The 26464-nt window shown below is 41.7% G+C and overlaps 2 protein-coding genes across 2 annotated transcripts in view; one reads left to right on the top strand and one right to left on the bottom strand.

Moving 5' to 3' along the window:
• The window catches only part of LOC140848037 (beta-1-syntrophin-like), a 130777-nt gene that overhangs the window by 57866 nt on the left and 46447 nt on the right, over positions 1-26464 (top strand). The window lies entirely within an intron of this gene.
• LOC140848036 (serine/threonine-protein kinase TAO1-like) overlaps positions 13497-26464 on the bottom strand; it is a 404763-nt gene continuing 391795 nt past the window's right edge. The window contains exons 26-28 of the mRNA XM_073230114.1: positions 15084-15804; positions 14009-14115; positions 13497-13609 (exon numbers count right to left, since the gene is read on the bottom strand). The gene's annotated coding sequence lies outside the window, so the exon portion shown is untranslated. The remainder of the gene's footprint in view (positions 13610-14008; positions 14116-15083; positions 15805-26464) is intronic.

Genomic DNA, 26464 nt, shown 5'->3' on the forward strand with positions numbered 1-26464 from the left:
TTGATGAAGACAGTCCTCGAACAGCTAGCCCTGAATCCACCCTCAGCAGTAAAAGGCTGTTCCCCTAAGTGACTTCAGAACTCTAGTGTCCCCCAAATCTCTGGATATTGTGTTAGATCTTTCTGAGTTTATTTTGGTTTCTATTTCTTCTATGAAATACTGCTTAGTTTATAGGAGATAATGTCAGGCATGGACACAAATTACCTTCCCTTCCCTTCTTAGTTCCAATAGGAGCATATCCTATACAAGTCATGAGATTAGCTTAAACTGAGAACAGCTTAAAATGAGAACAAACACTTCTTTGGTGCTTCATAGTTAACAAAATAGTTTTTACATGTTACATGATTTGTCTAGAGCATTAATTCTGTGATTTAGGTATCCTAGGTATTTTTTAAAAAAGGAAGGTAGTAATATATACCTGTCTCACAAGATTGAGAGGATTAAATGGGATGTTTGTAAAGGACTTTGCATAGTCCCCTGGAATACTAAAATCATTTATTTCTAATGCTTCTATTTTATGGATGAAGAAACAAATTCAGAAAAGTCATGTGATATGTTCAACGTCACCAGACGAGTTGAAGGTGATCCATCACTCAGACTGCCACTCCACCAGGCTCACATGTCAATGAACAAGTAAACCACTTGACACTTAAACTAGGATTCCATATTATAAACTATGGAGAAAGAGAGACAGACAGAAGAAAAGAGAGAAAGAGAGGGATATAGAAAAATAGGAGTGAGCACTATTCTCGTTCTGAATATTTGTGAACAAATAATGATAGTGAACAGATTCACTATCTGAATTCATATGTCCCCACCAAATCTGTCCCCACCAAACTCATATGCTGAAATCCTTATGCCCAGTGTGATGGTATCAGGAGGTGGGCCTTTTGGGCAACTGCTTGGGTCATGGGGATGGATTGCTCATGAATGGAATTAGTACTTTATAAAAGACCACACAGAGCTTCCTGGTTCCTTCCACCATGTGAGGACACAATGAGAAGTCTACGATCCAGCAGAGGGCCCACACCTGACCTTGCTGGTGCCCTGATCTTGGGCTTCCAGCCTCCAGAACTGTGAGAAACAAATTTCTGTTGTTCATAAGCTATCCAGTTCATGAACTTCATTACAGCAGCCTGAACAGACTAAGATGTGGAGATTTTAAAAGGTTGACTTGTTAGGACAGATGAGAGAGTATGAATATTTCACCCAGGTGTGATGTAGGATATCTTGTAAAAATTACATGTGCCTGGGCCTCAGGTATGGTAATGTAATCAAAAGGGCTTATGGGAATGAAGTGCATTGAATTTTCCTCCAGCTTCTGGTTTCCAAGGCTCCCATGTTTTAGCCCTGCCACATCAGTCCTTGCATGTTAACAGATGGTTGACATGGCAACCCCTGGGGGGCCAGGGCAAGGGAGCGGTCCTCTAATAAAATCCAAGCTGCTTCAGTTGAAGAAGTTTGTGAAGCCTTTTTATATCTTCTTTGCATCTTGACCTCACATCGTGCATCATGGAAATGTTATTTCCAGCCACAAAAGTTTCCGACTTAAATGAAACCATCCCTTGATAGAATTCTGAGGTGAGCAGATTCGTGTGCATTGGCCCCCTGCTTTTCCTTAGGGCCCCCCTACCATACTTTCGAGTGACACCTGCCTGCTGCAAAGCCTTATACTTATCTCAGTCTCTTCAGGTTATCTGGGGCCTTGGCCATTCTTTCTCTAATTCTCATGATCCACCAGGCTAAGGGCTACTTCAAAAGAGCATAGTTGGCAAGAAAAATCCTTGGAGGAATGTGAGCCGCCTTTGGAACTGCTTGAACCAACCTCATCCAACTTCTTGATGTTCTTCCACCTTCTGAGGAGAATGCCAGAGCGACTCATTTGTTCCCTTGTGTGTAAGTGTGCTAGGGCTGCATTAACAAAACCCCACAGACTAGATGGCTTAAATCCTACAATTCTAAGGTCGGTGCGCCTGTCTGGTTTCCCTGAGGCCTCTCTCTGTGCCTTGCCGGTATTCGGATGGCCACCTGCTTGCTGCCTCTGCCCCAGTAAGCACAGAGCCCTGCTCCCTGCCCCAGGTCTTTTGTGTGTGTCCTGATCTCTTTTCTTGTAAGGACACCAGTCACGTTGGCTTGGGCCCAGCCCAACAGCCTCGTTTTCACTTCATCACCTCTTTAACGGCCTTGAATCCAAATAGTCACATTCTGAGGTACTCGGGGTCAGGGCTTCAACATACAATTTTGAGGGGGACACAATCCAGCCCATCATACCTCGTCAGCCTTTAAACTTTATGCATCGCTGCCTCAGTTTTCTGTTGCTTTCGTATCTTGTGGTTTCCATTCCTCCAGCCGCACCTCGTCTTAGGGGTCGCCTCATGGCGGTGTTGAGGCTTCCTCCAAGCTCCCTTCAAGCTCTGGCTCCTGCAAAGTTTGCTGCGTTCCAAGCAACTCAGGGGTTTGTGGAAACCCTGTTGTACTGACCTCATGTTCACTACTGAGTTGGGCTCTGGTCCCTTCCGCCAGAAGACATAAGAATGGGCAGACTTGGATTTTCTTTCTTAAATGTTCCTGAGTATTATGACTGCTTTTCCTAACTCACTCCTTCTATTTTATATACTCTGTCTCTTAGAACTTCGCATGTTCTCTATATGCGAGATCACAAGATCTCTACTGGGATGTGTTTAGCTTCAAAGCTTCCCTGTCAGTTTACAGCCAGTCATCCTAGAATCATTGGGAAACTCCGGATCTCTTATGCCGGGGTGGAGGGTGGGGCTTTTTTCTCCCCCAACACTTTGTGGGCGGTTGAAAGGGCACCATTGTTCAATCTAGGGCTGGTCACAGGCTCCAAATATTCCAGTCACTCTCTTTTTTTGGACATTCCAACAACCTGTATTAGAGCATGTAGCAAGGGTTTCATCTCTCTGGCTCTAGCTGGAACCCTAGAATTGCCATCTGCTTGTTCGATAACCTAAGGAGTCTTATTTCCCAAAAGTCTCAATTTCTTCATCCAAAAAGTGGTGAAAATGAGAGCACCTAATTCCTAATGTTGTTGTCAGGCATTAAATAAAGTAGCATAAAGCCTTGTACATGGTAAGCACGCAATAAATATTAGCTTTCATGACTATTATGCAAATAAAACAGTGACAGTCTTGAATTTCTTAAGTTATAATCTTCCTTCCTCTTCTTTATGTGTCTCTTATTTTTATTCGACAAAATATTTATCAAGTATCTGCTGTGTTCTAAGCACTGTGCTAAGGTCTTTATGTGCATTGATCTTATTTCCTCACAGTAGACCTTGGAATTGGTATTAGTACTAACAGAACTTTGCAATCCTAGGGATATAGCCTTGAACAAGACAGATGTTGTGCCCTTCCTGCCAGAGCTTACAATATAGTGGGAAAGCCAGATGTTAGACTAGTAATCACAATAACGGAATCTTACCAGTGTTCTAGTCCTCAGGGCAGCACTGACTTCTCCATAGTGATTACTGGTCACAGGCTCCAAATACTTTTTTTTTTTTTTACACCAATGAGAGGACAGTATTTACTACAGCACTATGAGAATACAAAGGGTCTACAGCTCTCAGAGGAGTCACAAGTCATGGAGTGGCCTGTACCCACACCCATAATTACACCGTGTACTTCGGACATTGGGCAGCAGCGCCTGTCCTGAAATTTCCTGGCGTGGTGGCTGTCACGCCTGATCTACAGACAGAAAGTTCCAAATACTTTTAAGTACAGTTTGCCTTACTAAGTGCTGCGCATTGTGAAATTGTATCACCAAACTCTTGCGTCCCATAGGGGTCTTGTCAATGAAAGCTCTGAAAGCTTAGAGTTGGAAGAGAATGGAAAGCATATGATTGTTTGTATTTGGTAAGTTAGAGCTAATTATTTGTCATTACAAGAGACACAGACCCATGCTCCATTCCTTCTTTCAGAAGAGACCAAATAGCTTAGAATTCCCAGCCAGCATCCTCACGAAGGGGGTTGAAGAAGGACAAGGGTTACTTGGTTGGCTCAGTGGAAGTTTACAACAGACCTGTTGACTTGGAGATCCAGAGTCACTGAGCCCGGGCCCTGCAACTCTGCAAGCAGTGTGCTGCACACAGAACCTGTGTTTTAGGGTGAAAAATGATAGAGTTGCCTAGTATGTACCACCAAAGGCCAGCTCCAGATACCTTTCCTAGCCTCCGATTGAAAACCACAGCCAGACTTTTTACACGGATAGACCTTCTTATCTATACAAAGTCATCCCTCAGGTTCAAGGACTCACTCCAAGAAGAGGAAAGGTGTGGACCACTCAGGGATTCTGAAATCAGTTACTGTATTTTTTTTACCACTCTGTGAGTACTTCTCAGAGATGATATTTGTCTACCTAATACAATGCATGTATATATAATTTTACTCCCAGTGAGGGCCTATAGGGTAAACTTGGTTTTCTTTGTCACCTCTGTGATATTTGTCATGTGGACTAGCATTCTGGATATTGCCTAATAGCTCCAGTTCTAATTGCCCGTTGAAACGGATGTGTTTTACCTCGAAGTAGAACCTCCTGGAAGCATGAGCAGACAGAGTTGATTTATGCCTGTTGGTAAGCTGCCATGCCCTTTCAGTTGGCAGCCTACAAGTGTCTCAAATAAATGTTTTATGTGCTCCCTATTCATAGGATATTCCTTTGTTCAAAATGAAAAGGATCAACTGTGAACTGAAGTAAATGGCATAATGGTCTGAAAGGAAAAGAAAAACTTGTCATGCTCAAGAGCCCAGATAGAACCCACATCCTCAGGGTGAGGTTTCTACTTTTTTGGTTAAACATGAGGAGCAACTGGAAAAATCTACTTTAAGGGATGAGTTCTGCTAGAGACAGCAGGCATGCTTTTGGTTTGTCCTTGCTTTTTTAAAAAAAAGTCATAAACTGTACAGCTGTCTTCCTCTCAGTGGATCAAGGTTGCAGCAATGAGCCGAGTTAACATACAAGAAGTAGGAAGCTATTTGATAAATAAAGGAGAGGTGAAAAACATAGCTTGTATACCAAGAACTCATATGAGTGCTTTGAAGCACAGACACACTTTTAGTATCCTACTAAATGTGTCAGTAGTAAAAGTCTTTACAAAGGTTTTGAGCTTTTCAACTTTTAATTTTCATACCCTAAGGAGAGATAAACATCTTGAAAAGAGCCTAATTGCTTCCTATGGCTGTCAAAGGCAACTCCAGTTTTGAAACACTGCTTATGTAGTCCCCTCATTTCCATGAAATAAAATCATTACACCATTCGCCTCTGCAGAAATCATACAGCATTGGGGAGTGCTGAATGTTTTCAGCTGAAGTTCAATTTAGGGGAAGTTAAAAATTTAACAAGTCATAATCATTACCCAGAATTGAACCCATGGTGTCTAGTAACAGCTGGGGTGCTGACGGATAGAGAGCAAAGCTCTGCTGCTGGCAAATGCAGGGTTAGCTTCTGGTTCTGGGTTTGGTTCTTGCTTGCTAAACGAGTGAGGAAAATCTCGTGGGTTTCAGTTTCGTCCCCTGTGACATGAATCTGACGTCTGCATGCCCACCGAGGTCCTTTCCTGTGCTGACATTCTGGGGCTCCAGGTGAGGGAGCTAACCTCTAATGAAATTGTAAGCAGTCTGAGAAGTCTGAGAAGTTGTCTTTTCCAAACCCAGTCCACCCAGCATTTCATAAACTGGCCCAGAGAGATAGTATTGATCCTATTGATCCATTTCTAATGTTCTGCCACTGACCATCTTTCATTCTGGAGCTGAAAAGGAGTTGCTGCTCTCGTTTTATGGACTGTTGTATGGTTCCTTAATATTGCAATTGTGTGGTTTATTTACTCTAACTGGTGAGCAGAAAAAAAAAATGAGTTGAGCATTCTTGTTTTTCCCTCAAGCAAACTAAAATAGGGTGTAATTTGACTTGGATTTATAATTGCAATTTACTCATTTAACTGAAAACAATTGTACTTTTCTTCTTAGCTATTATTTATTAAGCTATCCCATGGTAAGCTAAGCTCACTTTCTCTACATATATACTATTTAAAATCCTTAAATCAGTGTGAAAGATCAATGTCATTATTCCCACTTTACAGAAGAAGAAATTGAGGTGCAAAGGTATTAAGTAACTTACTTAGAGTCATTCAATTTATGATGGCCTGAGATTCTGACTCAGCCCAGTGCTCTAACCATAATACACTATATGTACTAGGTATGTATGCCTGTATAAAACATTGAAGAGACATAACAAGGGGATAATATTATTGTTTGTCAAACAGTTTGTTGCAAAATGAAGCTCATTTTGAAGTCCTTTCTGACAAGCTCACTGCCCAGATTTAGAGTATTTATTAGAACAATCCCTGGTATATAGTAGGTTCTTGATTTGGTTGAACATTTACTTAGCTTTATAAAACTGGAATTTATGTATGGGACATCCCTATGGGGTTTGTGATGGAATTGGCAGTGCATTTATTCAGTGTTGAGTTGAGATCATTGATTTTACAGACTCCATGTTTGCACTCTGACCTGATGCCATAAGTCCTTGGCTCAGTGGCTGTGGGGCACGAGACATAGAGTCCCAGAACATTAACCTATACCCTCTGCTTAAAAATACAAAGGTGGAAAGACTTAATCCAACAACACTGGATTTCACTTGAGGTATGTTTTTCAGGAGCACCGTTATTTTATGAGGTTGACAATGAGTTAGGCATGGCCCTGTCCTGCTCTGTCAACCTGCTCCAAAAGTGACAGGGCTTTCATTATGATAAGGATGGAGCCTGTAGGCAGAACATGGATCTATTGACTGTAATCAATGATCATAGATACATAGGAAAATAGTACTTTAAAAATAATTTTGAATAATTAATGCATGCTTGGAGTAAACAATTCAACAAGTACCAAAACATTTCACCTCCAGCCCTCACTCTCATTCATCCAGTTCCCCTCCCAGGAATGACCATAAATATGAATCTCTTCTAGAATGTTCCAGAAATATTTTACACAAATACAAGAACCTCTGTATTTATGCATTTTTTTTCCACAATGCACAGCACATTTTGTACAATTCTGTACCTTGCTTGGGATATAGGGTTTTCGCAAAAACAAATTTTTAAAGTGTCCGAACGTATGGGTGAGTTAATAAATATTTTGTTAAACAAATTAATTCACCAAGGGAACAGATAAGAAGGAGGGGGTGCGAGAAAGAATATTTCTATGGTAATACCATCCCACAGTAAAGCTTAAAAAGATTTGCCCAGGAAGCTGACTTCACATCTCTATTTGTTCTCTGTGCTCCAGTAGGAAGCTATGAGATGTAGCTAAAAGACCACAAGGCTTGGAAGCAAACTCACACAGAATTTGTTAGCCATTTATTTGCCCAGTGATCAGTAAATTGAGAATTCTTCTAGGAAACCACCCATCCCAGTGCTGGGCACATGGTGAAATAGTAAAAACTTCTTCTCAGTCATATGAATCTCCTGTATGGTATTTCGGCTCTACTTCAACCTGGGTCTTGTTGCAGTATTCTACATACTGTGAGAAAAAATCTGGCAGTAGTTTTCCTCATCTCTGAAAGCTGTGGCCAGTATTTATTGAGTAATGCTCTGTGCTGGCTGCTGTATGAGCACTTTGGTGCACATGGTCACATTTAAGGCTCACAGCATCCCTACGAAGTAGTTACGGTTATTGCCATTATTTTTTCAAACCTGAAATTCAGCCGAAAAGTAACATAATTTTCCCAGAGTCACACTGCAGGTAAATGGCAGCTATAGACCTTGACCCCAGCATACATGCCCCTCATGCCCCTTGTCTGGACTGGTTTTTTTTACACTGTGTAGACACATCCCTTGAGCAACAAAGAGAAGAAATGAGCATGTTGCTACCTCAGCCTAGTTCTCGGCACACATCCCTGAGGATGTTTGCAGCTTTATAGAGCTTTTTAATCTATGGCAAATACAAATAACAAGACGAGGCACACTCTGCCCCCATGTGTCAGGGACCCCATATTAATCCTTCCTGTGTTGATCAGCACGTAAGGAATTCTACTGAGATGCATTTTCTGATGTCTCCCACTCCCATTTTCCAGCCCCCTATCCAGGAGACCCTTCCTGCCTTCTCATCTCTTGATCACAGCAGGCTCCGTACCATTCCTGCAGCGTAATGCTTTAAAAAGAAAGGCGGAAGAGCGTTGACTGCGAATTCTGGAAACGTTATTTAAGCTGAGGAGGAGCACTGCGGAGTGACTATGAGACTATCAGTGCCCTCAATGCCCAGACGCTTTCTTGTCGGCATTCCAGTTTCAGATCTTCATGACTGTTTAATTACACCACGATTTCACATTGCCAGGACGTGCCTCTTCAAAACACTAACGGAAGGAGGTTCAGTGCCGATCGCAGCCAGCTTCGTGCGCTGTCTATGCTGCGGATCTTTAATGGCTTTCCTCATTCTGTGGCTCCGTCACAAATAGTCCAGATAATGGCTCAAATTCTCCCTCTTAGAACTCCTATTTTTTTCCTTATGTACCATGGGGGGGAAAAAACGAATGGAACTGTTTTCTTTTTGTTGAAGAGTGATTTTCCTTATTGCCATTATTACACAAGAATTGCTTCAAATGTCCACCCTCATCTTACATGTAATCTGAAATTCATTCATAAATTTATTTAGATATTTTGAGTAATTCTGGGAATTACGCATTTGACATAGATGTTGAAAGAGGAGTTTAATTCATAGAGGGTGATTTTATCAACCACATAGTTTTGCTATGGAAATACAAGGTTCCTTTCTGTTACAGAGCAACAGATCAAATCCTTATCCAATAAAATTTACACTCATTGGTCAACAATGACTCTTAAGAAAATCTAAAAAACTAGAGAACGGATAATCTGAGGGTAAACAGTATTCAAGTTTTTAAGTGACAGCTAATGATTTTTTAAGGATTGTAGTTAAGAAACATATTTTCTAAAGTGAATAAACACAGAGTCCTTAAAAAAGGGTGTGCGAAATAGTTTTGCTTATGCCTCCCCAGTGAGCAAGGAGAACTTGAGTTGCTGCTGAATGCATAAACAGAAGCCCTATGTAAAGGAGAGAGCTGTAGATTCAGCATAGTGACCACTGACCTCACATGCGGACATCCCACACGATCATCGATCAAATTCATCAGACTGGTTTATAACAGGTTAACAGTAATTGACCACTTTTCTCAGGCTTTTGGTACCAGTGACCTCATCCATTATTAGTGATAATGATAATTCTTACCTTCATAGACTTTGGTGGTGATCTGGAGGGGTTTTCACATAGCAGCTTTTAAGAATGTCTCTCCTGTCTGACATAATGAAGTAGCCACCTTAAGGCAAGAAGACAGACTAGATGGTGTGTTAAGATTCTGTCTTACGTTACTATGATTAGTGTTGTGTGTCATAGGAAGCACACGGGCATAACATCTATTCTCTGTTGCGGCCGCTGCTGTCACCATCAACTCCTTCCTTCAATCCTCGTTTAGTTGGGGGTCCCCTGAAAGCAGAGTTTGAGACAAGGTGCAAGTAGTTTATTTGGGAGGCAATCTCAAGAAGCTGGAGTGAAAGCAGAGAGATTGATACTGAGAAGAATGGAAAGCCCTTAAAGAGCATAATGTTGAAATACTGAGCAGGTTGCCATGTTGGGCAACTGGGGCTAAATCTCACTGGCAACCTTTTGAGGAACAGTTCAGAATGCACCTAGAATAACTGTCTCCCTCCCTCCTGCAAAGATTTGAGGGCTGGAGCATTATTCACAGCGCCTCCGCCCGCCTCCTGCTCCCTCACCCCACCTCTCGCTTCCCTGCCTCACATCAGTTCCCCCAACACTGGGCTGAATGGCTCTGGCAGCTTTGGAGGAAGTTCTGAGTCAGAGCTGCTGAGAAGCCTGAAGGGGAGAAGGTCTCCGGTTCTGAAGCAACCGTCCACCACAGCCGGAGTGGAAGTCAGAAGTGGCTGGAGGGACGTGCCCTGGAACCCCGTTAGCAGCTGGCACAGTATTCTCCCTCTTTTTCCTCACCTGCTTTCATCTCCACCTCCCGGCCAGCTTCAGCACTGTTCACTCTCTGCCTCAGACCCCTCGTTCCATTGGCTTCAGTGGCCCCCAAGTCTCCTCGCTTCACTCCGCACCCCCATCTCTACTCCCACCTGTATTCTTCATTTGACTGTGTAATTCTGTCACCCCTGCTTTTCTCCCTGTCTAGCTGATAACATCCCTGTGTGTGGGCCTTGGCTTTCTTATCTGCTCACTCTTTAGTCAAAGCAACAAAACACCAAAAAAAAAAAAGTGTCTTTCAAAGCTCACACTTTATACTGGGCTAGAGATTATACAAGATATTGTGAGCTAATTTGCAGATATATCTTTAAAATCAAGTGCTTCCTTTCCATCAAATTACTCAGACCTCTTCCCTGTTCCACGTTCCCTAGAAGGGAACAGCTGCTGAAAATAGCTTTGTGAGTTTGAAAGGTGGAATGTGGTGTGGGTTGAGGAGTTCAGCTTGCTGGGTAGAGAACTTTGTTCTGAGATCTGCAGGAGACACGTATCCCTGCTTCACAGGTGACACAGATGATGGCACGCCACGTTCTGTAGCACCAGCGGGGAAATGTATGCCGACTACAATTAACTGACGTGGGCAGGCCTGGGCCCGGAGCTGTCACTCTATGCCCAGACCTTGTCAGGATGTCCAGAGCTCTGACTGGCCATGGTACTCACACATGTCTAACGTCCCCTGAAATGGGTGCCTTTGCAGGGCACCCAGACTGCGCCTTTAGCAGAAAGGCTGACCATCTCCAAAGCCTTCTGCTACATGCTGTTTTTCCATGGGTTACCTTTCCAGCTTCAGGGGCCCAAAAGATCTTGGCAGAGCCTGACATAGTCACTTGCCTTCACGGTGCATAGGCAAGCGTTTCAGATTTCCTGCCTCTAACCCCATCAAGCATGCCACCTTTGCATCCCCCAAACAGACTGTCCACCTTCTGTGGCAGTGATGATGGGGCTGTCACGTAATTTATCTGTTCATGTGTCTGTGCCATCCTCACTAGACTGGAAGCACCTGTGGCAGGAAACCGTCATTTATTGGACATGCAGTATTAATTAGCTAGGCATAGCACTAAGGCCATAGCACATTAAATTTTCTTTGCAATAGATAGTCCTGCTGGGTAGACATGATTATCTTCATTTAATGATGAGAAAATGTGAGGCTAAGGTAGGTCCAGAATGCAGGGATATATGGCATTTGAAGGATAGAATTAGAACCTAGACCCAATTACCTATACGTCTACCGGTGCACATGACCAGTGAGCTGTCTGAACTCACTGCTTATATACATGTGTCTTTTTGGCCAAGCAACCTACTAGGGGTGAATAAAGGAATACACAGAGTGGACTTAGCAAATGCCAGGCTCATTTTACACATTTATATGCTTTCTGCATTTGTGAGTAATGCCAATTGGACCCATCTCTCTACACCAAGAAAATGTCATGTTTCTTTGCTTTGCTTTCTAAAAATAATTTAAAATGGTTCTTTGTATAGTTTATAACATTGACCTATACACTTCAAGTCTTTGCTAAGCATATGTAATGTGTAGTGTATATGCATATATGTGTGTGTATGTATATAGATAGATATCTTGCTGTATATTCTCCTTTGAACTTCTTTTGTTCGTTTGACAACATAACACCATAAACATCTTCAGCATTAAAATTTCATTTCTCTGATATAGTTGGAACAAGTGGTGTGATGAAATAATCAGATTGGAAGGGATTTTTTTGAAGTTACCACCCGCCTTTATCTAAATCAGCATCTCAAACTTATTTTTAACCATGATGTATTTTTTCCCCAAATAGCATAAATAACAAATTTTCCTAAACACAGAACTAACATGGCATTCGTGTTATATTTGTATGAATTTATTTTGTAAGCATAGCTTGACAGAGTCACTTGTAGGAAGCCAGCCATTAGAATAATAAGGCTTGTTTCAGTTAGACACACTTTGGAATTGGACGTTAGAGCCGGTGGCTGCCGTTCCCTATTTGCCTCAGCAACTTGTTTTGATTGTGTGGTGATGGGAGGATCATGGCCTGCACAGGTAAGTGTTTGTAAGTGGTCATCATTATTTAGCAGATGCTGCTGCAATTAGCAGAGGGCGTGCTGCCAGAGAAGCTTGATTTCAGGGTCTGCACGCAAATGAACTGGCTTTGCCGTGGCAGGCCAAACCTTGACGTGCTCCAACATGTCAGACTTTCACATAAGACACAGTTGAATACATAAGCACCACTTTTTATCCCCATTTTTTAAATAGTGGAAAGAAACTCTCCTTTCAAAAAGTGAAATCTTAACCAGATACATGTGGAACCTCTTAAAACATGCTTTGTAGAAATGTGGGATCCCATGACAGTTCTCCGGAATTTAGCTAGCAAACCACTGATTTAGCATCCAAAGAAAGTCTTATAAAAATTATAAGAGCTGGGAAACAGGCAGGCTACCCAAGACTGCCTCAGAAATAAACCCAAGTAGTTAAATCCCCTAAAATTCTTCCTTTTGCCTGACTCAAGTCTCTGAAGCTGCAGCCTAAGCTTAGCACAGTGTAGGGAAGGCTCTTGGAAAATACTTGATGACTGATAGATGGAGGCTTCTATGGAGGGATAAAGTCTTTGGACCTTCTCACCAAATAAATATATTTATTCTCTTACCCACCCCTGACTGGCATTGTGATTACCCGTGCATAGGCAGCATCATTTTCTGATTAGCTTATGTCCTGATAAAGCAGTAATGACTTTTTAAAGTCATCTCTGCATAGAAGACATTTGACTCTATTTTTTCAGAATTTGGGTTTGTAAAGGATGCTGGTCAATGCCCTTCGTAGTCCTTATGTGTGTCTCTAAAACATCTTGACATAACTTAGTCTGGGACAGAGGTGATTTAAGTTGGTCAGGCAGAGAGGAAGAGCCAGTAATTTGCTTTGTGCACTTGAGCTGATTGTTTGGGAAGTTGGATTCACGTGGAACAGATGGGAATAGGATCTGGTAGCAGATCTGAGGAATAAAGGAAAGATCCAGTTGTCAGATGGGATCACAAGGTCAGAGAGCCATGGGGACTTGATACTGACTGGCTATGTGTTGTGCTGAAGTGCTTACATCTATCCTTTCTGACTCACGTCGGGCTTGTGTGAGAACCAGGCTGCTGGACCCTGGTTCAAGTGGGGAGCCGGGGGAGAGGAGAGCTTCCAAGTTTGGGTGCCAGGCAAGGTCTAAAATGCTTAGCATCTAATATGCTTACCCCAGAGGGCAAAGGGGGATTCACCTCCACAGTCTTCTGGTATAGGTGGCGTGGCACACCAGGAGGTGACTTAAATTCCCCAGCGAGCCCTTTCTTATCTTGCTGCCTGCTCCTTTGCCTTCACACATATATTTACTGCAACAACTACTGCCAGAAAGAGTGGGGGTGGCCCAGACTTCTAAGGGAATTTGCTGCTGTGTTCCAATCCTGTAATGAGTATAAAATTTTTATTGAAACATGTGGATAGTTTGAAATGGGTTTACAAACAGGAAGATGAGCTTCTGGCTGTCTGAGCCTTGGCCACTACTCGTGTAATTGGATTCCTGCAAGAGAAAGAAGAAAGGTCAGCACTTCCCACGGTAGAAGGAATGATGTGAACGCAGGTGAAAGCTGGGTGAGAAAGTAAGTTTGGCTTTCTCAAGCACACTGTGTCGGCTTTTCTCCCTCCCCTGCTTCTCTCTCCCCACATCCTCGTTTGTGCTTCTTGGAATCATGTCTCAAATAAGCCACCTGCACCCAAGTCCTTGTCTCAGGCTCTGCTTCTGGGGAGGAGCCAAACTAAGACAGTGAGTTCAACAACGAGACTATCTCCTTCCACCGGCTGTACCACAGCTTCGGGCAGCCAGGGTATGGAGAGTGACAGAGGGCAGGAGCGTCAGCCAGATCTGCCATCTCGGCCTGAGCAAACCAGAGAGAGACTAGACCCAGCCGGGTGTGCATACCTCCTGCAAAGGAGGAGTGTGCTGGGAGCAGGGCACTTGTCGGGGTGCAGGGAGGGAGGGTGAGGAATGGTCACTTGGGACCCAGTTGTCATATTTTCAAAGGAGCTCTGGAATACAGAAGTCAAGGCAGAAGAGAACATTCTTTTCCTTTGCTGTACAAAATTAGCACTCTTGCCTGAGTAACATTTAGAGTTTACAGAGAACCACAGGGGAAAAGGTGCTCTATGTTGATCTTTCTGGGGATTTTAATTTCCCTTAACTTCTTAATTCCTCCTAGTAGCTCCATAGTGTGTCCTACCCAGCCCCCCAACACCCTCACTTCCCACCTCCCAAATAATTCTTAGTCTTTCTTTCCCTTTCTCTCCCAGAAGTAGTCAGTGGGCAGGGGTGTGTCAGAACCAGGCCCACTCCAAGTATTTTTGCAGCCCTGGACAGAAGCACAAATGGAGGTCTATATTCTATAAGTCTAAATATCTTAACATAATCAACCAAACTTGTAAACATTAAATAAAATATATTCATTCAGCCACCTCCTGCACTGGGTTATATTTAGAATTCCCGACGCCTTGGAGTTCTACTCCAGAAGTAGGAGAGGGAAATCTGGGGGAAGGCCCGGGAGCAGGGGCTCTAGCCTGAAGCACATCTCTCCTCTTCCTACCCCGGGCTGCTCCACAGGCAGCACATGTGTGGACACCCCAGCTCACACAAGCTCTGTTCACACCCTGCCCCTGCAAACATGTGCCCTTTTGTCCCTCTTGAGCCTAAAGTTTGGCATATTGTGGCTCAATGACCCTCACAAGGATGGACAGGGAGGACAGATGCCCACATGCCCTGGAGCCAGCTTGGAGTCATTTAGACAGGAAATTCCAGGGTCCTGAGGGGGAACACAGACACCAACTGGGTACGTCCCCATGGCCTGGAGAATGCCTCACCCAGGGGAAGGGGTGTGGGCAGAGAAGGACCAGAGCAGAGCCCTCTAAGAGTGGAGCGGGGCAAAGGCCTCTCTTGCCTGGTTCAAAGAGCAGGACAGCTCTGGGCTGAGGGATGGACACATCTCGCACCTCTTTTCCCCTACCTTAGTCCAGTCTCCAGGCACCATGGAAGTGCTCTCTTCTTTGAGCCCTTTGAGGAAAGAGGGTTCTGTTTCCCATTTTAGTTTTGTTTTCTCTAAAATGTCCTGAAGATCCTCTCTCTAAAAGTACGGGGACTGAATAAGCAGCTTCGGACCCTGGCCCTGTTTCTGTGTTTGAAACAACATAAAAGACAGTTTACCTGGACCCTCCCTGGCTCCCCTGCACCCTGCACGTGTCAGCCACTTACTGTCTGCACCCGGGGAAGGACCCGTCCAGCAGCACACACCAACCATTGCAGACTCCTGCCCAGCCTCTGCAGCAAGGCTGGAAACCTCCCCATGGTGGAGGAGGCAAACCTTGGTGCTCTGGCAGCTTAGAGCATTTGCTAGCTGAGAATTTCCATCAGCAAAAGTGAAATCAGAGGGTGTGTTGTGGCAAAGTTGAGACAAAAATGCAGCTGATGAGCCGAAGTTTTAGTCCCATTCCCTGGGCCATTGGGGTCACCCAAGCATTATTTTGTATCACCTTTCTGTAAGGAATTGGTGTCTTCCCTCTCAAGTTGTGCCGAGAGAAAACAGTGCAAACGCCGAGCGGGCCTGTTTGAGCAGGGCTCAGTGGGCTGCATCCCGGGCTCTGAGATAGCAGGTAGTATTTCATGTGGTCCAGGCAGAAATGAAAGGAATATTAAACTGCATTTCCATTATCAGTGAGGTCCTTAGTGGCCTGAGGATCAGAACCAGAGCATTCTAATCAGTCTGCTTAATGTTTTCCTGGGCAGCTGCAGGCCTGTGATGAGTTTGCCAGGAAGGCTGAACCACCTTTCATAGGCGAAAAAGTGAGTACAGGAAAATCCAAAGTGTTGAGCCAGGAGAATATTCAGTGACAGGTTGAACGGCCTTGTACTATGAGCAAAAGCGTCCCTTCTGGGGAAACCTAAGGGTTTCTGCCCTGAGGATTGACTTCCTTGGCTAGAATATGAAAGTCTGTGAAAACCACTACGAGGGGGCAGTAAAGAAATTACTGTTCAGACCAGGCTCTGGTCCTCTTGGCCTTTGCCCTTGAGTGGATTATTTAGCAGTCCCCAAAACTACTTCATAGTATCCCCAAAACTGCTATTTCCATGTTAAATCTTCACATTTTCAAATTTCAGATTGAAGAAGTCAAAGGCATCTAAACTGAAATCGAATGTCAGTTTCTCTCCATGGTGGTGCCCAGCAGACTTCCAGCCTCCAGTGAGGGGGACTCAGCTTGTAGCTGTGGGCTTTCCGATTGCTGTAAGTTTTTCCTATTATTACCTATCAAAATCCTGAACATCAGCTGTCCGCAACCAGAGATCTCTATCTTAACCTCTAGCATCCTCCCCACGGGACAGACATGTATTTGTAAAGTCAGCTGCTAGAATAGATGATTAACTACAAGCGTGGACCTTCACAAAATAAAATAGTTTGCCTAGAAGAATCTTGGTGGAATCAGTTTTGTTTTGTATGAATGTGTGAAAAAAATAGCAATATTTGTGTGAATATCTTAAGTAGGGCTGTAAGGTAAGGCTACTAATATGTGAAAATTTAAAGTTACTACCAATATGTGAAAATATGTTGATTTTTCACTAATGTGAAAAATAAAAGATTACAGATATGGGAAAATATCAAGGTTACTAATATGTGAAATACACTTTGAAGTCTATTTCAAATGAAAATTCAAATGAGAATTCTGCACAGAGTATATTCTTTGTTCTCAGGCAGTCAGTCTGTGGCAGACAGGCTTGAGATAAGAAAGTTTATTCCTTTATTCATTCATTCATTCATTGATACATACATTCATCAAACATTTATTAGACCCCAACTATAAGCTCAGCCGTAAAACACCAGATGAAAAACCTAAGTTTTTTCCCCTATGAAGGATCCCATGTTCAGTGGGAGAGATGATGATTAAAACCACTCATTATGGTTCACTGAGGAGAGGACTCCCAGGATTCTTCCAGTACTGAGGACCTGTACCTGGATTAAATGAGAAGGAATTTCCCACAGTAAATGGGACCATCACAGATTGATGTTGCTGGCTCTTTCATTGCTGTCAGAAACCCTGGTTTCTTAATGAGTAGAGATTTTGCTTTTTGATTAGTCCAGTCTCTGATTAGTTTCTTAAAATATTTGCCTCACTGCTCAATGCAGCCAGGACAGCAGCATGAATACAGGGAGGGCTTAATAAATATGAAACCAGGAGGAGGAAGAGAAAGAAAGGAGAATGCCACCACCTCTCTGTTATTTCAGCCTCCAGTAATGGGACCCTCTGGTCTGTGTCAAGTCCCTCCATCTCAGGTCTAGACATCATATGAATTGGGCACAGATATTTCATCAAAGTTCATCCACCCTCTTTGTTTATCATACTTTCTAGGCATCTTGTTTTGTTTGTCACTCCTTTAAAGGGGACATCTTTAAATCACGGAACCCAGCTTTGTCTTTTTCTCTTTTTAACTCATCTTCTTCCCCAGATGCACAACTCATGTGATCCACACTAATTTGCTGGTGTTTCCTAGGCTCAGTTGAGTAACTGCCAACCTCACATTTTGATGAGAATCAGGAAACTTCAGCATTGGATAAAAATTAAATGTATGGAACCACAAAAGACCCCAAAGAGCCAAAGCAATCCTGAGCAGAAAGAATAAAGCTGGGGGGATTATGCTTCCTGACTTCAAGCTCTACTACAAAGCCATAGGAATCAAGACAATTTGGTACTGGCACAAGAACAGAACCATAGACCAATGGAACAGAGTAGACAGCCCAGATATAAACCCAAGTATATACGGTCAATTAATATACAATAAGGGAGACATGGACATAAAATAGGGAAATCACAGCCTCTTCAACAGATGGTGTTGGCCAAACTGGACAGCTACATGCAAGAGAATGAAACTGGATTATTGTCTATCCCCCTACACAAAAGTAAACTCAAAATGGATCAAAGACCTGAATGTAAGTCATGAAACCATAGAACTCATAGGAGACAACATAGGCAAAAATCTCCTGAATAGAAACATGAGCCACTTTTTCCTGAATGCATCTCCTCAAGCAAGGGAAACAAAATAAAAAATGAACACATGGGACTACATCAAGCTAAAAAGCTTTCTGTACAGCAAAGGACACCATCAGCAGAACAAAAAGGCAACCTACAGTATGGGAGAATATATTTGTAAATGACATATCTGACAAAGGGCTAACATCCAAAATATATAAAGAACTTACACACCTCAACAACCAAAAAGCAAATAACCTGATTAAAAAATGGGTGGAGGATATGAACAGACAATTCTCTAAAGAAGAAATTCAGATGGCCAACAGGCACGTGAAAAGATGCTCCACATCACTAATCATCAGGGAAATGCAAATCAAAGCCACAGTGAGATATCAGCTCATACCAGTAAGGATGGCCAGCATCGAAAAGACTAAAAACGACAAATGCTGGTAAGGGTGCAGAGAAAGGGGAACCCTCCTACACTGCTGGGGGGAATGTAAACTAGTTCAACCATTGTGGAAAGCAATATGAAGGTTCCTCAAAAAACTAAAAATAGAAATACCATTTGACCTAGGAATTCCACTTTTAGGAATTTACCCAAAGAATACAATTCTCAGGTTCAAAAAGACATATGCACCCCTATGTTTATTGCAGCACTTTACAGTAGCCAAGATATGGAAGCAACCTAAGTGTCCATTAGTAGATGAATGGGTAAAGTAGAGTGGTACATACACACAATGGAATACTATTCAGCCTTAAGAAACAAATCCTACCATTTGCAACAACATGAATGGAGCTAGAGGATATTATGCTCAGTGAAATAAGCCAGGCAGAGAAAGACAAGTACCAAATGATTTCTCTCATTTGTGGAGTGTAACAGTGAAGCAAAACTGAAGGAACAAAACAGCAGCAGACTCACAAACTCCAAGAAGGGACTAGCAGTTACCAAAGGAAGGGGTGGTGAGGGAGGAAGAAGGGGATTGAGGGGTATTATGATTAGTACACATGGTGTGGGGGTGATCATGGGGAAGACAGTGTAGCACACAGAAGACAAGTAGTGACTATGTGGCATCTTACTACACTGATGGACAGTGACTGAAATGGGGTATGTGGGGGGACTCAATAATATGCATGAATGTAGTAACCACATTTTTTTTTCATGAGAAACCTTCATAAGAGTGTATATCAATAGCACCTTAATAAAAAAAATTAAATGTAAGCCCCACTTAAATATAAGCCATTTATCCTTCATTAACAGGATAATGAGCCAAATTCCTGTTTCTCTTACAAAGATATTGCAAGCTTCCTGAGATCAAATACATGCTTTGACTTTCATATATTGAATCTAAACTTGTTTTGGAGAAGTGAATGGGTTAAGATGAGACTGAATGACCTTGAATATACATTATTAAAGGAAATGGACCTATGCATGTAGAGGAAAATGGACAGAAGATGGTAAGATGAAGGTTATATATATATATTTTTAGAGCGTCATGCTTGTGTATTGAAAGAGAATTTGACCATGATGGGGATTTATGTCTTCTGGGTACGTGATACTTCTCCAATTTCTGCTATTATGTAGCTCATCTTCTCAGCAAAATCCAAGACTTCTGACAGATCAAGAGGTGTAACATTTCAGATCCTTTAAGCTTTCAGCAAATGTAATGAATATCAGAGGTGGCTTGTGCTGAATGTAAGAACAGATTTTGTTTCTGCAGGAAGCAGGGTAGAAACTAACACCCACAGACTTGTGGTAACTTTAAGGAGTTTTCTTCCATATCTTGCTCTAAATGTGCTTGATAATTTTCATATACTTTGTATACCTTGAGGTTTCCCTGTAGGACATCCTTCTTGCCCAAGTTGCCATCTGAAAAATGGGTTATTTCCAAAGCTCTGTTTTTTCTATTAACAGGCTTCTGAGCTTTTTACTAGATTTCAGGACCATGCTTGTAGGGAAGAATGCCTCTGCTGGAAAAAGGGGATTTAAGATATGCATCTCACTGAGTCTGTCTCCTTCTTAAGTATGGATTTATTTATTGTGGCTCAATGACCTTCTGTGAAATGCAGTGTTAGTGTCATACTGGTGAGGCCCAGACTCCTGTTCCTTCAGGAAAACTGAATTAAACAGCTGACCAGAACTGAGAGCATAAGCTTTGGCTGCTGGTGAAGCCTAGTGTTATGGATGGCTTTGCACAGGCTGATCTCTCCAGTGTAATCTGAAGTAGATGGGCCTCCCATTTCCCTGGTGGGTAAAAGGGAATGTTCAGAAATACACTGGGAAGGGATTCTATCAAAATTGTCTCTGCACAGCAAAATATTAACTTCTGGTCTGGTAGGCTAAACTCAATCCAGAATTCCACCCAAATGCCAAATTATGTGTTCCTGGAATTGATGTCCTTACACATATAAAGAATGTGATTTGAGAGACACAAACAACAAACCCCTTTCTCCAAATATACTCCTGTCTGTGATAGATTTAGATATTTCTCCTCTTGGCTCTACTACTCTTCCATTCTTGGACTTCCTTTATTTGAATAGTAACAATAACAACTATTTTTTTGGTAGAGCCTTTAATAGGTAATAGTGTACATTGTCTTTTAATATGTTTAGATGAAATTATTATTATAAGGTATGAGTTATTATTACATAACATGGGGAGGGGAGAATCTCAAAAATATTTTGCTGAGTGAAAGAAGCCAGAGACACACAACAAAACTACTGTATGGTTCCATTATAGAAAATCCTTGAGGGAGCAAATCAGGCTGCTTTTCTTTGGAATGGGGGTGTGGGAGGATTGACTGGACAGAAGCATGAGGGAAATTCTAGGCCAATGGAAATGTTCTGCTTTAACGTGCATTTCTTAAAACAGACTGAGAAATACACTTAAGATCTGAGCACTCTACACCATGTAAATTATGCCTAAATTTTTAAAATCATGATTTCTTTTGGAATGCATAGATGAGGAGGCTAAGCTTTAGGAAGATTAAGTGAGTTGTCCATCGTCATGCAGCTGAAGGAGCTAGTGGAGCCTCAACCCAGGTGAGCTCTAACTCTTTAAGTCTGGGTTTTTTTCATTCTAAGACAATTTCCAAGAATGATAGCATTTTCATTACTCCACTATGGGGTCAATACATTTGCAGAGGCTTTTCTTTCTGGGAACAGAGATAGATGGGTTTCTAAAAGCACATGAGTGGGTACTGGAAAGAGCAAAGAGAAGGGGGCTAAGACCCAGGTCTGCAGCATGGATAATTGTTAATGGCTAGTGCTGGAATCTTAAAGCAGGTTCACATTTCCACTCTGCAACTCACAGTGCATGTGATGTTGGGCAGGTAAACCTGTCTGAGCTTCAGCTTTTTCATAAGTAAAATGGGTTGTTGTGAGGCATAAATGTGATCGTTCATAGAGAGTCTGTAAGTGTCAATGATTTATCGATGAATGCTTCTTTCCTATTACTATTCACAGTTCTGGTTAAAGAAGGCATCAATGACACAGTTTTACTGTGTCATTATGTCTTACAGTGTGGAATGTACTGTGCCTGTACTGCACCTTTCCAAGTGGCTACATAATTTACCATCATATTAGAGAAAAGAACGTGAAGCTAAAATCACTAGTTCCAGGACTTCTTTCACTGACCTTCTCATTTTGGCAGCAGGCATTGTTGAACAGTTTAGAATTGTATGCACTTCATTCCCTATGTGAAAATGTCATATATTTCTAAATTCCTTTAGAAAATTCATTCCAAGTGTAATTCACTTAGAAACCTACAATTCCATGAATTTTGGGTATGATTCACTGAGCTATATCTTAATGTTTGTAAATGATCATAGAACTAGAAGGAACTATTCTTGGAAGTGATTAGTATAGTATAGTTTAATGTGGGTGGACTTTCTTAAGCAGAATATCCATTTAAAATGTTTGGGCATTATCCAAGGATTTAAAAAGAAGAAAGAATCCCCTCCTCTCTTCCTCCCTCCCTCCCTTTCTTCCTTGACAAGCAGAATAAACTGCCTCAATGGAAAAATTTGTTTTTTGGGTTCTGCTTCTGTTATTATAGATAGCATATTAGACTGTAAATTTTTTATTATTATGTCTCAGAGCCCTCTTAAGCCTGCTTAGGTCACAGATCCTGCATGACATGTAGGCTTGTTCTAATGGTAATATATTTTACTATCTGTTAAGCAAAAAAAGAAAGAGGAGCAAAAACTTCAGAGCTTAATATAAAGTACTTATATTTTTCCATGTAGAAATACTTTGAACACTGGTTCAAGGTACCTGACCCCATGTGCAGCTACTGTTTCCATGGGAAGTTTGCATGGAGGGAAGCCTGGATGTCCAGGATGATGCATGATGGACAGTGAGAGTGCTCAGTTTGTAATTCACAGCCAGCATTTCTGATTTTGCAATACTGGAGGTGTTGGTTATATTAAACCAGACAACGTAAATATAGTGTCTGGTGTTTAAAAAAAGAAAAGAAGTGTACCATAAATGGTAACCCCCTTTGTCCTTTCCAGCCCAGGCAAACCTCTCCAAAACAAAGGGAACAAGGAAAGAGGGAGCTTGCAGGTGTGTAATTCCCTAGAATCATTTTAGGGGTTCCAACCTTCACGATATTTTCTTATGTTCTAAGTTATCCATATCTCCCTCCACCTATGAGCCAAGCAAAGGGCAAGAGGTAAAGGTCAAAGGGAAGTAGCTGTTGAACTGAACAGATGACTTAAACCCTTCCTCCTGTTTTCAAATACTGTGCCTGTTCTGTGATCTCATCTGGGAACAGGAATGAGGAGGGAGCAGGGTGTGGGTGTTGTGTAGGAAAAGCTCAAACGAAACAGGAAGCTTGATGGGTTATTCAAGCACCAGGATAGTTTAGCTAAAGGATGAGACTTCAGTCAGACCAGCCTGGCCTGTGCTCCTGGTTCCTTCACAGATGCCCCCTGGAATGCTTCTGCCCTCCTTAAGCCTGAGGATCTGCAACTCCTAAGTGGAGCTAAGAACAAATAACTCACATTTGCTATAAATATTCAACTGGATAATATTTAGCACATATTCAGAAATGTTCTAAAAGGCAACTTTCCCTAGATACTAACATGAATCTTAAAACAGTCACTAGAAAATGTTAAGATATATCTGCCTGCACTTAGAGAAGAATCTAAAACAAAAATCTTTTGGGTTTGAACAAGGGACAAACCATTGTGGTGGAATATTGGAACCCAGGTATTCATTGGCAGAGACTAAAACCAGAGTTTTAACAAGCCTGTGGCAAGCAGCCTGAAAAATATCTCAAGTGTTTTGTGATTTTGGATTCATGATGTAGCTTACAAACAAATGCTGCTATGGTGATACGGTTTACTGACTCTAGGCATGAAACCGAACAGTTTTCTATAGACTGAGAGAGTACTTGAACTGTATTAATGTAAATAACACCTTTAAATATTGTATAATTTAAAAAAGAATTTAAGAACATCTTCATATACTTTAAATTTTGTTGCCCTAAGGCAAAATCCACCCTACCCCCCTCTGACGCAAGGTCCCACAGCTGCCCAGACCAAAGCTGTACTGCTTTTGTATATAATGTTGGACTAGGTTAGCTAATATTTTGTTGAGAATTTGTGCACTTATATTTATGAATAAAATGGGTTGGCAGTTTTCCTTTCTGAAACTTTTTTTTGTCCAGTTTTGTTACTAATGTTTTATCAGCAACATAGAATAATTGGGGTGGCTCTTTGTCTATTTTATGAAATAGTTTGATAAGATTTTAATGACCTATTCTTTAGAAATATGGTAGAGTTCACTAATAAACTCTGATTCCGATGGCGTTTTTGTTTTTTTGTTTTTGTGTATGTATGTGGGGGGGTGCGGGGGAAGAATATTAACCAGTGTTTCCATTCTTTTAAGAGTTATACGACTAGCCATGCATCCTATTTCTACTTAGGTCAGTTTTATTAAGTTTATTTTTGTCTAGGAATTTGTGCATTTCATCCAAGTCTTCAAATTTCTTATCAGTAATATGTTAAAAGGGTTATTTTATTGCCTTCTTACCTCTTTTATATCCATTATTTCCAAATTCTGATTCTGTTACTCTATTTCATCAAATTCTTCAGGTGTCGGTTTTTTCAGTCTTTCCTATACCACCTTTAAATTTTTCCCTTATGACAAATGTGGAATTTTTTGATAATTCAAATTCTGATGTAACCATTACAGAGTTTCTTTATTAATTTAACCCCTCAGCCAATGTCCATAGACTTTCCCAGCATCAATTGCAACTGATTACTCATTAGCCTCAATAATCTAATCCATGTTTCCATGTCACATGAACCAGTTGTATTGTTACTGCTGTGGTCATTAGATTTATTTTTTTAATTATTTATTTGTTTAATTAAGGTATCATTGATATACCATCTTATGAAGCTTTCACATGAGCAACATTGGTATTAGATTTATTAGATTAGTGATTAGATTCAGACCATGAGGGATCAAATTCCAGGTCCACTGCTTACCTGTGGTAAGATATTCAAACTCTTTGGGCCTCAATTTGTCCACCTTTTGTATTGTTACATTTTCCTGTGGGTCTGTTTATTATAAAAAAAAAAGTTGTATGTCTTCAGTAATGCTCACCATCATTCCCTCTTTACCTCCTTAAAAGGCAAACAACAAAAATAAGCACCCTATCTTGGTGGCTGTTCAGAGTCCAGTGAACTCCTGAAGGTTTAGAGGAAAAACTTAGGAGGTTTTATCTTCTGACTCTGACAGGCCCAAGAAGCTTGCTCAGACCTCTTTTCCATCATCCTGATCTAATTCTTGTAGTTGTTGGCAATCAGTCTTCCAAGAGTCGTTAGCAAGGCCATGCTGGGTTTGGCCTTTAGAAGAAAATCCAATGCCTCAGGTGAGTCCTATAGGCATTAGTTCTGTTGAGCAAGACTTTGTGTGTGTGTGTGTGTGTGTGCACGCGCATTAGTTCTGTTGAGCAAGACTTTGTGTGTGTGTGTGTGTGTGTGTGTGTGTGCACGCGCATTAGTTCTGTTGAGCAAGATTGTGTGTGTGTGTGTGTGTGGCGCTTGGGAGGGAGTAGAATCTGGCGGGGAAATGAGGCTCTTCCTTCCTGAGCATGGAAGTTTCACCAGACTTCTGGTTCATGCATAGTTCAGAAGGAGGTGACAATAAGCATGAAATGGGATCGTGTACATGGACGTGTTTTAAACTGTAAAGCAGTTTTCAGAACAGCAGGTAATCATAACATTGTCTATTTTGATGGGCCCTGATGTTTCAAACCTCCCCCCCATCGCCCTCCACCCAACATCTCCCTTACATTCATATATCTCTGTGATTGCTTTGGGTCGGCAGCACATCCAAGCTAGGGTGAAAAAAATTTTCAAACCTGACCTGAGTCTGCCCTTGGTAATGATATTTGATTTATTTAATGTAGTTTCCTTTGGAAAAGCTTTATGACTCTGGGCTTCTGCCATTGAAAAGTAACTCCAAGTTTACTGAGTCCCACGTTTGACTTGCAGGATGTTATTGCTAAGCTACACCTGGAATAATTTTCCATAGATGGTTTATTTTCCATAGATACCTGTAAAGAGGAAGTGAGAACGTAACTTCCTGCCCTTTGACGTGAAGTCCTATTAACATACGATATTCTGTCTAGGAAAGAGTAAAAACAATATTAGGACTTGACTGTTCGGACATCCTTTCTGCTTGTTACTCACTTCCTGTCTTTAGATGTTAGGTTATAGCTGTTAAAATAGTTACTGGATTTTCCCAAGGAAGAGAAATTATGATTATTGGCAATGGTGAGGAGCCTGCTGGCAAAGTGTTGAGGGAGCAAATGTGTAGACATCATTCATCTGTGTCCTCTCAGCGCTTACTACTATCTGATGAATACACTTTGGGTTGTTTGTGTGTGCGTTGAGTTATATTCTATAGCAGTTCCCATGTTTTTAGTTTTCTCCAAGCAGGAACTTGTCCGTCCCACTGATTATGCATCTTGCAGTGCCTAGTCCTCCACCATGCACAAAGTAGGGGCTTAACTTATGTGCAATGAATGAGATAATACTTTCAAGCATTTATGATTTTGATGATTCCTTGAGTTAGAAAACTAAGATTGGTATTCTTGCATATCATTTTCCCTTTTAAATCTCATAATAGCAATAACAGCAATAACATAATACTAATAGCTAAGTCTGAGCACTAAGTATATGCCAGGCATTGTTCTAGGAGCTTTGTTAAAAAAATTATTTAACCCTTACAATAATTCTATGAGATAGGTCCTGTTATTATCAGGTGAGGAAACTGGGATACAGAGAGGTTACATACCTTGCTCAGAGAAGCCCAGCTTCTATGTGGGAGATTTAGGATTTGAGCCTGATCCTCTGAT

The sequence above is a fragment of the Manis javanica genome, chromosome 2 (genome assembly GCF_040802235.1).
Source record: "Manis javanica isolate MJ-LG chromosome 2, MJ_LKY, whole genome shotgun sequence".
In the NCBI taxonomy this organism is placed as follows: domain Eukaryota; kingdom Metazoa; phylum Chordata; class Mammalia; order Pholidota; family Manidae; genus Manis; species Manis javanica.